The following is a 12,039-nucleotide window of genomic DNA, read 5'->3' as shown; positions in this document are numbered from 1 at the left end:
CTATCGCATGTAAATCTCCTCAGCGCATGGTCCAATGGTCCTGGGGTTACCGATATTCTGGGGTTACCAATGTAGCTTTAGGCTTTAACTTCATGGCTTCACACAATAGCTTCTTGGGGCCTCTTGCCAGAGCCTCCATGGCCCACCCCCAAATCTTGCAGCTTTTATGCCTGAAGGCATTAAAGGCCAGTAACACTTGGACAACAGATGTAGCCCAGCCCCCTTGGGCCATAGCTGCATCGTCTTATGCATGGTGACCCCAGGGAAACATTGTTTCCTCTCAGTATGGAGTATCAGATTCTCCTTTTAAAAAATTACGGGGTTGGGGATTTAGCTCAGTGGTAGAGCGCTTGCCTAGCAAGCGCAAGGCCCTGGGTTCGGTCCCCAGCTCCGGAAAAAAAAAAAAAAAAAGAAAAAAAGAAAAAAAAATTACATGGAGTATGGGCTTGGTGGCACATGCCTTTAATCCCACCACTTAGGAGGCAGAAGCAGAAGGACCTCGGTGATTTTGAGGCCAACCAGGTCTTGATAGCTAGCTCAAGGACACCAACACTACACAGAGAGACCCCATCTAAAAACATTTACATTGCTATACTCTGTGTGTGGGCATGTCTGTCTGAGTGCAAATACTGTTGTGCTAATGTGGTGATCAGAGGACAGCGTGTGGAGTTGGTTTCATTCTCTCCTCTCACTGTGGATCCTAGGGAGTGAACTGTGCTAGTTTGACTTTGACCTTCTCCCACTGAGCTTTCCTGTCAGCCCTAGGTTTCTCTTTAATGGTGATAACCTCCCTCCCTCTCTCCTCATCCCTCTCTGGGGCAGATACTATGTAGCCCTGGCTAGCCTGGAGTTTGTTATGCAGATCAAACCAGTCTCAAACTCACAGGCATCTGTCTTTCCCTCTCAAGTGCTGGGATTAAAGCATGTGCCCCCACACCCGGCTAATTTCTTATTTAATAGTTACAGCTGTTTTGTTGCCTACATTTACCTTGTCTGAAACGTTGAACTTGCCTACACTACATCTCCTTTTGTTGAACAAATTAATTCATCATTATCTTTCTATTCAAACTTCACTCAATTCTCAGGACATAGGCAAAATGCGGTCACAGTCATCCCCAAAACATCACACACAAATTGCCTCTCGCTTGGTTCATGATGCCATTCCTCTTCTCCTCTGAAACCTCGTGAGCCAGGAGCCCACTATCCGAATTTATGTCATAATTTTTAATGTGCATTGGTATTTTGCCTGAACGTACATCTGTACGTATGAGAGTGTCAGGTTTCTTGGACCTGGAGTTACAGACAGTTCTGAGCTGCCGTGTGAGGGCAGAGATTTGAACCTAGGTCCTGTGGAAGAGTAGCCAGTGCTCCATCTCTCCAGCCCTCGGTCAGCATTTGTAGCTTCCAGGCTTCTACCAGAATGGCCCATTAAATCTTGCTTCTAGCATTAACTGTTTTTCTAGCCCAATGTTCCAAACTGATACTCATTCCTCCCCCGAGACAGTTCCGAGGGCCCATGATCAGGTTTATCACAATAACCATTCCTAGTACCAATTTCTGTCTTAGTTTATTTTCCTGTTGCCATAATGAAATACCCTGACAAAGGCAATGTAAGGGAGAACAGATTTATTTCTTCTCACAGTTCAAGGTGTGGTAAAAATGTCAGGAAAGCAGCAGCTTGAAGCAATTGATCACACCAAATCTACAGCAGGAAATAGAGAACAACGAAGGTGTGCACTCTGGCTGCTAGCACTCAGCCCCTTCTCTACATTTAATACAACCCAAAATTCCCGAGCCTAGGGAATGGTGCCACCCACAGTAGATGAGTCTTCCCATATCAATTGGTTTAACTAAGGTATTTCCTCACAGACACTCTCAGGGGCCCTTCTTTTAAGTGACTTTAGATTGTGTCAAGTTGATGATTAAAATTAACCCCCATAGGAGTTGGGGATTTAGCTCAGTGGTAGAGTGCTTGCCTAGGAAGCCTGGGTTCGGTCCCCAGCTCCGAAAAAAAGACCCCCCCCAAAAATTAACCCCCATAAAAATAAAGCAAAACAAAATACAAATAACTGTAAGTTGGGCACTGGAATCAGATCTTTCAGTGTTTGAAGATCTGAAGACAAAGACAGAGGTCTCGAAGACACAGGAGTAGGGCTTCTTGAAGGGTCCTTAGCTCCATCTCTGAGAGCTGAAACTCAGAGCAGTGACTCTTTTTTTTTTTTTCCCGGAGCTGGGGACCGAACCCAGGGCCTTGCGCTTGCTACCACTGAGCTAAATCCCCAACCCCAGAGCAGTGACTCTTGTCGCTGTGTCCTGCCTAGCACCTAGGAGGTTATGGGTTCAATTTCTGTCAACCAAACAAACAAAAACCCATAGACAGTGTATGGAGCCTGGCATAGCCGGACATACTTGTAATCTCAGCACTTGGGGAGTAGAGAAGAGGCCAGGAGAAAAGTTCAAGGCATGTCTGAGATACATAGTAGTCAGCCAAGGCTACATGAGATTCTATTTCAAACAAAACAAAAGATTACCAGTGAGTAGGAGGACTGACAGAAGATTATAGATGAAGGGAAGCTAGGAAATCGGGGTAGAAAATTCCTGTTCTTACTCAAGTATCCACTAGATGGCGCCTGGCTCCACGATGCTGGTAGTAGGACCGGGTCTTAGCTCTGGAGTTTGTTTATCCATTCCAGCCCGTACATCCCACTTAAGACGTGTGATGTGACCAAGGCTATAGAGAAGCTGAAGCAGCACTCAATCTACTTGCCCGCTTCAGAGATGAGCAAGGGGAGACATTTTTTGCATCCGCGCCTTTGTGCACTCAGCCACAGGCTAACTTGCAGGGGAACTAGCCTCCTATGCTCTCTCAAAGGGAAGAACCACACCCATTGGGTTGTCTGTACTAGAATATACAGCCTGTACCACGTGTTCAGTCCACACATTCAATGAACTCTCGTTATGTAATGAATGACAAAGTAGTGAGTAGGGAAGTCGTTATGTCTTCTCTCCCCGTGGAAAACACTATCTAGTGTAATTAACAGGGCATCGTGTAAGTACCCTGGCCACAGTCATGTCATTACAGACTGTGGGAAGTGCTGGGAAGAAAGACGTCCAGACAGTAGTGGGCCACTATTCAAGAAGCGGGCAAAGACTGCCAGGGCCAGGAAAGCCTTGTAAAAGATTACGAGGAGGTAGAGAGAGTTAGGGCAGGGGGAGATCTGGGAGGGATGTTAGTGAGGCCACTGAGGATCGAACACAGGCACTCTGCAAGAGAAACAAGTGCTCTTAACAACTGGGCCATCTGTCCAGCCCCCTAAATGGTGTTTTATAGGTCTGTTCTGGAGATGAAGTTCAGTTGGTAGAGTGAATGTCCAGAATATATGAAACCTTGGGATCAATCTCAAGTGACACATAATCCAGACATGATAGAGCAGGGCTGTAATCTCAGCACTTGGAAGGTGGAGGCAAGAAAGGTCTAAAGTTCATGATTACCCTAGCTAGTAAATTGGAGGGCAGCATGAGGTACTTGAAACCTTTTTCAAAAACAGATAGATATGTAAGTAGGTAGGTAGATGGGTGGGTGGGTGGGTGGGTGGATGGATGGATGGATGGATGGACGGATAGATAGATAGATAAACAGTAAACTCTGGCTTTGGTGAACGAGTATCAGTAGAAGGGTAACAGGAGCGGTTAAGAGCCCTGGCTGCAGGGGCTGGGGATTTAGCTCAGTGGTAGAGCACTTACCTAGGAAGCGCAAGGCCCTGGGTTCGGTCCCCAGCTCCGAAAAAAAAAGAACCAAAAAAAAAAAAAAAAGAGCCCTGGCTGCTCTTCCAGAGGTCCTGAGTTCAATTCCCAGCAACCACATGATGGCTCACAACCATCTGTAATGGGATCCAATGCCCTCTTCTGTCTGATGCTCTCCTCTTTCATGAAGACATATTTTCAAATAGAGCACTCATGAACATAAAATAAATTAGTAAATCTTAAAAGGGAAACGAAGAAAAAGAGAAGGAGGAGGAGGGGGAAGACAGCTGTGTAAACAGAGATCACCGTGGTTCAGACAATAGCTATGGAGAGAAATAATATAGATTTCAGAGGGAGGTGGAGGTGACATTGTGCAAACTCAGAGCCTCAGAGACAAGTGCTCTATCATGAAGCTACACGCCCAGGGCAGTATCCACATTGGAGACCAATTTTGGAAGCAGACTCTAACCTTTTAAAATTGGTTGGCCTAATCCAGGGCTGAGAATGATTTAGGCTTGAAAGGTGGGTGAAACTGAGACCTTGTGTCAAGGAGGAGACCGGAGCTAGGTGCTTGCTCCCTAAGTGAAGGTATGCATTGAGCTAGGCCCTGCCATCCTTGGTGCATCACTGGGACACCCTAGCAGAAAGACAGTGGTCTAGCGTTTGGAGGTTATCGGAAAGATTAAGCCTGCTAAAGTGTATCAGCAGCCTCTAGATTCTACTCCATACCAGGGTGTTGGAGGAGACCTCTTTAAACACCCTCTAATCTAGATACCCAAGGGGTAGGGGGCAGTGAGGACCATTACTATAAGTAGGGGCTAGCTGATGTTGGTCAAGGCTGCTGGAGAGAGGAGGCTTCTTAGGCAGGAGGTAGAAGGAAGGTCACCCAAAGGATATGAGAAACCGTGCGACTCTTGGGCAATGTGGAGGGGTTGGCCATACTCTAGCTCTTTGTGTGGTTACATCAGTGGTCCCCTTCCCCCATGGCCATATGGCAGGGCCCAGCTGCTCGAAGATCTGGGGAGGGATGGCGCTAGGTGCAGCCTCAGGGATGAGGCTGTAATTTCAGCTGGAGACAAGGCTCCTACATTTCAGCCTTCTGGTTCATGTTCTTTCCAGCAGTTCTCATGTGACTATCTGGGCAGTGAGACTCCCACTCCACCCCATCTCACCCCCCGCTGCCCCAGAAACTTCACCTCTCTCCAAGGGGGTGCCACCTGCTGACTCCCAACCGGAAAGGTGGCACAGCATCCCTAGGGACCAGAGGATAATTGGAGGGGGTTGCCAAGTTTAATGAGTGGTTATGAGGTGTTGGAACCTGCATCTGAAAGTCCCCACACAGTGTCTTTCATCTTCAAAACCTCCCCACCAGGCTGGATGAAAGGGCTGCGTGGAGGGGAGGTATTAATAATAATTACTAGTTGCACTAATAAAGTTGGAATTATCAGCAAGCTCCTTCCCTCGCCTCTGTGGATACTCCTCTTCCTCTTTTTCTCAACACTTCAATTTGTTCTCTTTCTGTCTTGAGGCCCTTGGTCTCATCAGTATTGGGGGGGTACTAGGACAAATGGAGAACAGCCCTATGCTAGTCTGGGTGGTACAGAAAACAAAGAGGTAGGAGATGTGAGGTAAAAGGTGCATGCTTTTGGGGGCTGGGGATTTAGCTCAGTGGTAGAGCGCTTACCTAGGAAGCGCAAGGGCCTGGGTTCGGTCCCCAGCTCCGAAAAAAAGAACCAAAAAAAAAAAAAAAAAAAAAAAAAGGTGCATGCTTTTGAGTATCTGTGTTCCCTCAGCCATCCCCATTACAGATGGTTGGTGGGAACTGAACTCCGGACCTGTGGAAGAGAAGTCAATGCTCTCAACCATTGAACCATTTCTCCAGTCCCCTTTATTCACTGTTAATAGGGCTTATACGAGATAGTCGAGATAGTCCCGCTATGGGAGCTGACTGTTACTCATATGCTACCTAGGTTGGCCTTGAGTCTGCCCAATCTCCTTGCTCTGCTTCCTCAGTGCTAGGATTAGGGGTGTGCCAACAGGCTCAGCAACAAAGTCTTAAAGGAGTAGTACACCAAGTGCTAGATTAGGCACTGGGGACTCAGTCTGAGCAGGACAGACGTAGGCTTTGCTGTCACGAGTTAATGTTCTAGTAGGGAGGGGGGACAATAAACAGTAACTGGCCAACACAAATGATGTCATAGATCAGGATGCACTCTGTGAAACGCCAGTTTTTGTGGCATGGTTTGATTTGGGGTGTTTTTTCATTTGGGTGATTTTTTTTTTTTTTTTGTTCTGTTTTGTTTTGGTTGGTTTGGAGTTTTTGAGACAGGGTTTCTCTGTGTAGCTCTGTCTGGAGCTCACTCTGTAGAGCAGGATGGCCTTGAACTCTACCTGCCTCTGAGAGGGAGAGGAGAAGAGATCCACCTGCCTTTGCTTCCTGAGAGCTGAGATTAAAGGTGTGCACCACCGTTCTCTCTCTCTCTTTTTTTTTTTCAGTGCTGAGACTTGAACTCAAGGCCTTAGGTGAATGTTAGGTAAAGTGCACTAATACTGAGCCAAACTCCAGGCTCTAAATAGAAATACCAAGGAGAGCTATGTGGGCGGCTACTTTAAATTAGGGAACCATGTTGGTTGGTGACATTTAGACATAGTCTTGAATGATAAGAAAGATCCGTTAAGGGGTGGGGTGATTGGAGAAAACAGTAGGCAAGCCCTCAGCAGGAGGGGTGAACCAATGGTTATCAACCGCCAATGGTTCTCAACCTCCCAACACTGCGACCCTCTAATCCAGTTCCTCGTGTTGTGACGACTCCCCCCACCACAAAATTATTTTTTGTTGCGATTTCATAACTGTAATTTGCTACTGTAATGAATCATAGCGTAAATATTTTTGGAGATAGAGGTTTGCCAAAAGGATGTCGACCCGCAGGTTGAGAAGCTCGCTGTTTAAGGAGGGGGAGGGCAGGAAAGATGGCTCAGCGGTTAAGAGCAAAGGACCTTTGCTCTTGCAAAGGACCAGAGTTCGGTTCCTAAGAAGCCACACTGGATGCTTCACAACCGCTGATAATTTTGGCTCCAGTGACGTGATCCCCTCTTCCGGCTCATTAGGTATCTTGAACACATGTTCATGCACACAAATAAAAATAAAATAAATACTTCTTTTGTTTTAAAGATTTTTAAAAGTACGTGTTGGTGGCGGCTGTGCACATTGTATCTTACAGCAGTTGTGGGTGGCTGAGTTCGTTCTAAACTTCTTAACTTGCTTAAATAAGAAAAGGAGGCCTTTCTTTCTTCCTTCCTTTTTCAGGAGTGACGATGATTTTGAGTTAGGGTCTCTCTAGGTAGCGCAGGTTAGCCTGGAGCTTGAGGTGATTCCCCTGCCTTTTTGTGCTTGGGTTTATATACCTTATTATAGTTCCTGGCTTGAACTGGGCTCTGCGAATTACAGAGTTGGCCATTGTAGGAAAAGCTGGCAAAAGAAGTGGGTGTCCATGCACGGAAGTGTGTGGGCCAGTTGGCTGGTGTTTGATGAATGAATGAGTGAACGTGTGGGTGAACACATCTAGAAGCATTCTGGAAGACTGTCAGAGGGCCACATAGACCAGAGAATGAAGCCACTTCCACCCAACAGATACTGCCCCTTTTCCGTGGCTCCCAAACTCTGCACCGCTGTTACATTTATTTTTAGGGGCTGCTACGGCACCCAGGACTATGTGGACCCTGCCTAAAGCGATGCAGTGGATATCTAGTAGGGGCCAGCTTTGCCCTATTTATTGTCTGAGGAATGGGGTAACCCACTCGCCGTGGGTGATAGGGGCCGTGTCTTAGCTAAGAGCTCTGAGACGTTGGAGCTAAACAATCTCGAGAACATGTAGATGATTTACTTCTCTAAGCCTTGGTTTCTCGTCTGTGAAATGGGAATAACTACTTACAACTGTTGAGAGGACTAAGTAAGGTAACGAGAGGAAAAGTCCTTGCAGTCAGAGCCCCGCTTTTGATAGTAACGAGATTCTTGTTTGAACAGCAGAGCTGACTCTGGTGGTGGAGGAGCTGGTGGGAGAGCGGAAGAGCTGGCCCCACTTGTCTACTGTGAGGTGCGGTCGGTCTGAGATGCTCTTCCCCCCCTACCCCCACCCCTCACTCCTTACCACCTGTGGCAGTCAAGAGAGCTGACCCCAGGGTCTGAGAGTGGGTGAGCTGGCTCTGTCCCTAGCCATCTGTAGCACTTGGGAGAGTGGCCCTGGTGGAAAGAGTGTAGGTGAGTCAGCCCTGAGGGCAAGAAAAGCCTGCCTGCTGTTCCTGTGCCCTGAGGTGGTGTGGGAACCTGGTTAGATGCCCTCCCCCTTTTCTTGCTTTCCACCTTCGGTAGTCAGTAGGAGAGCTGGCCCTGGAGCGGGCAGCAGCGTGAGATTTCATTTCAGTCAGGAGAGCTAGCCCTGCCCACTCAGTGACTGCAGCAGGTGCTGCACCTTGCCTGGGTAACACATGGAGCTGGCCCTGACGGCAAATCAATTTGTGAGCCCATCCCAAGGGTATGAGAGTTGGCGAGCTGGCACAGCCCCTGGTGAGCACTGGGAAAGTGGGCTGGCTGGTGGCCGGCATTGGGTGGTCTAGCCGGAGCAGTGCTAGAGGGCTTGTCCTGGTTGTTCCGCTAAGGGAGAGCTGACATGCTGACCAGTTCAGCTACCACACAGGCCCAGATCCAGGGCTCGAAGTTGGCCCTCGCCAAAATCTATATCATCTGTGAACAATCGGAATCATGAAAGGGCCAGTCCTGCTGATCCAAAGCTGTAGGGTCACTATGACACAGGACAACAGCAGGGTAATAAGAGGTATCCTGGTGAGGCTAATATTGATGGTGTCACAGAAGCCAGAGATCTCGAACCAGAACATGAACATTTTGAACATTTGCAAGTGAAGATGTGTGGACAGAGAGGTGTACTGTGAGACACACTATGACTGATGTACTATAGCTTCCCCAGTAAGATGGTTTCTGTGCTCTCTCTCTCTCTCTCTCTCTCTCTCTTTCTCTTTCTGTGTGTGTGTGTGTGTGTGTGTGTGTGTGTGTGTGTGTCTGTGAGTGTTTCTGTGTGTATTTTAGGGGCAGTGACAAGAGTGAAGGGTAGATATGAGGAGACAGGAAGGTGAATGGGACTGGGGTACATGATGTAAAACTCACAAAAAAAATTAATAAAAAGTTAAAATAAAAAAAGGGGGGGCTGGAGAGATGGCTCAGCGGTTAAGAGCACCCGACTGCTCTTCCAGAGGTCCTGAGTTCAATTCCCAGCAACCACATGGTGGCTCACAACCATCTGTAAAGAGATCCGATGCCCTCTTCTGGTGTGTCTGAAGACAGCTACAATGTACTTATATATAGTAAATAAATAAATCTTTAAAAAAAAAAATTGGGGTTGGGGATTTGGCTCAGTGGTAGAGCGCTTGCCTAGCAAGCGCAAGGCCCTGGGTTCGGGTCCCAGCTCCAAAAAAAAAAAAAAAAAAAAAAAAAAGTTAAAAAAAAATTTAAAAAAAAAGTTAAAAAAAAAGATTCTTGCTAGAATGTGGTTCAGTTGCTAAAGATGAATGCATGAAGACCCGACTTAGAGGATCCAAAAAAACCTATGTGTGGTGGCACAAGTCCATAATCCCAGCCCTTGTGGGGAGGAAGCAGGAAGTTCAGGATCAAAAGAGAACAACACAAACAAAACAAAACCACAAAACAAAAATACCAGCTACTGTTAGCCTCCAGTTTCTGGAGACGGCCGAACATTCTGAGTCATAATGAAGAGGTCCCTTGGTCCTCCTGGTCTCGCTTTCCTCTTCTGTTAGGTCAGGGTCATCACAGTCGAACCCATCTCTACTCTGGATGGCTGAATGATCCACCATCCTCGCTAGGAAAAAGTCCACAGATTTTGGACACGTGTGAGTTTCACACAGGCCAACCTCCACCCCTCCCTTTTGGGACGGGCCTTTTCCAGGTCTGCCCACTCAGAAGGTGTGTGCCTCGCAGCATTTCCTGTCAGCATCTAGAACTCTCTCTCTCACTCTGAAAAGTGTGCCTGGAGTGAGCCTCAAGCTCGAAGTCTAGAGTTGGGCAAGAAAGAGGAAGGTCGGGCAGATGGGGGAGGGGGAGGATCAAGGAGGGAGGGGTTAAGGAGCTGAAGCCAAAATCGCCAGTGGCTTTCTTCCTGCGTCTCTTGGGGGCAGGAAGCAGTGGAAAGCTGCAGAGAATTAGTCTGACAAAGGGCCTACTTTGTCTCCACATCTGCTCCCCAGAGGTGGATTTGCAGCAGGCCTCCAAAACTCTTGAATCCTGAGCAGCGCCCACCACGGGGCCTTGATGGTGAGGGCTGACAGGCTCTAAGTCAGCTCAGGGTGGGAAACTTTAGTTTTGGGGTCAGGGCTGTTTCAAGTGTGGGTCAGGCTGCCAGTAAGACCTTGGAGGTTACTCTCTTTTTTTTTTTTTTTTTCGGAGCTGGGGACCGAACCCAGGGCCTTGCGCTTGCTAGGCAAGCGCTCTACCACTGAGCTAAATCCCCAACCCGGGGGGGTTACTCTCTTGTGTTTCAGTTTTACCGTCTGAAGCATGGGGACAACAGTCATGCCTTCTCAGCCTCGGTGGTGTCGCATGTCTTACATAATCACAGCACTCAGGAGGCAGAGGCAGGTGGATCTCTGTGAGTTTGAAGCTATCCTGGTCTAAAGAACATGTTCCAGGACAGCCAGGGCTATACAGAGAGAAACCCTGTTTCAAGAAACAAACAAACAAACAAACCAGACAAACAGTCATTTCTTCTCATAGCGCTGTGGGAAGAAGTGGGGGTTCTCAGTGCTCAGCAAATCCTGGTGCAGAATGGGTGCTGTGGGAAGGTGACTTAGTATGGTGTTTTTGCAAAACTGATGCTGTCCAGCAAGTTGGGAAGGAGTCTGCCACATCTTGGGTACCAAAAGCCCCACCACACACACCTCCCCCTACAGTTGTCTTGCCGCACGACTGCATGCAGGTAGGCATTTGTTTGCTTATTTAACATGCATATAGGGAGTATATAGTAGCATGTGGTGGCAGATGGTCCTTGACAGATTCCTGGAAGTGTATCAGAAGTCCAGGGTCATTCTTCTCTGCAAAGTGATTTTAAAAGCCTTGAAGGGCTATCTCTGTAAGACCTTGTCTAAAAAAAAAAAAAAAAAAAAAAAAAGCTATTGCTAACCTCCTTTGGGAAACAATAGCGTCTACCTCTAATTGTCATGAACAAGTCACTCACATTTGCTAACTATCTGTGGGTGTAGCTGCCAGAACTTAGCTTCTTGTTACCCTGGACACAACATTGCAGTTAGAGGAGGGAGTCGGTGACTGAGTCCCTCAGACCACACAGCTCTCTGCACAGAAGTTCTGAGTACTTGATGACACGCCCCCTCCTCCCTGCACCGTTTGTCTCAGATCTAGATTTAGAGACTGCCTTCCTGCTGGACACCCCGCCCCTGCCTGCCTGCCAGTTTTCTTTCACCTCTGCTTGGTCAGAGCTGGATCCCCTGAAGCCCCAGGCTGAGCTGTTTTCTGTTGCCTTCCACAGGATTTTTGTCATTTCCTCCCTGATTCTCCTGACCACAAAGAACCGTCCTGGGGTTTTCCTTGCATGGGGAAGCCCAACCTGGAGGCAGCCCATGTTCATGACAGCTGTGGGCCATCTCTGGACATTTGTCTCCTTAGTAACAGAGCACAGGGTGTCTGGGAACAGAGTGGTGAACCTCTTGGGATGGGTGCCTAGTCAAGGTCTTCCGGCTGCCTAGACTCCTCTGGCTTTGAGATGAGTCCTTTGCCTCAGGGGCTCAGTTTCCCTGTCTGACCAAGAGGGGATGCAATAAAGTCTCAGAGCTGGCCGAAGGTTGGGTTTTATCTGCAGATGGCAAGTCGTCCTGCCTGCTTTTCCTCTTGGGTGTAGGGGCTGTGGCTAGGAAAGGCCTTGAGCCACAAAGAAGATAAGGGGCAGATGAGGAAGCTGGCTTCTGCTGGCAGAGACCCTTCTGTTCAAGCTGCCACCTGGAGCTGCTTGCCTCTTCTAGGATGGTGACCAAGCCCTGCTGAAACTGGGCTCCAGGCTCAATGGGAGCCTAGATTAAGTCTTTAAAAACAAACATGTACTCATTTAATGTGAGTGTATTTGTGTGCATGTATATGTGTGTGGTGTTGGGAATTTAACTCCGCCTTGTAAACAAGGGCCTTTATGTGATAAACTATCATATCTCGACCCCACCCCCACCCCTTTTTTAGGTCTAGGACCTCACAGAAATAAGTAAGGA

This window comes from Rattus norvegicus, chromosome 18 (genome assembly GCF_021556685.1).
Source record: "Rattus norvegicus strain SHRSP/BbbUtx chromosome 18, alternate assembly SHRSP_T2T, whole genome shotgun sequence".
Taxonomy (NCBI): Eukaryota; Metazoa; Chordata; class Mammalia; order Rodentia; family Muridae; genus Rattus; species Rattus norvegicus.
This window is presented reverse-complemented; position numbering follows the sequence as displayed.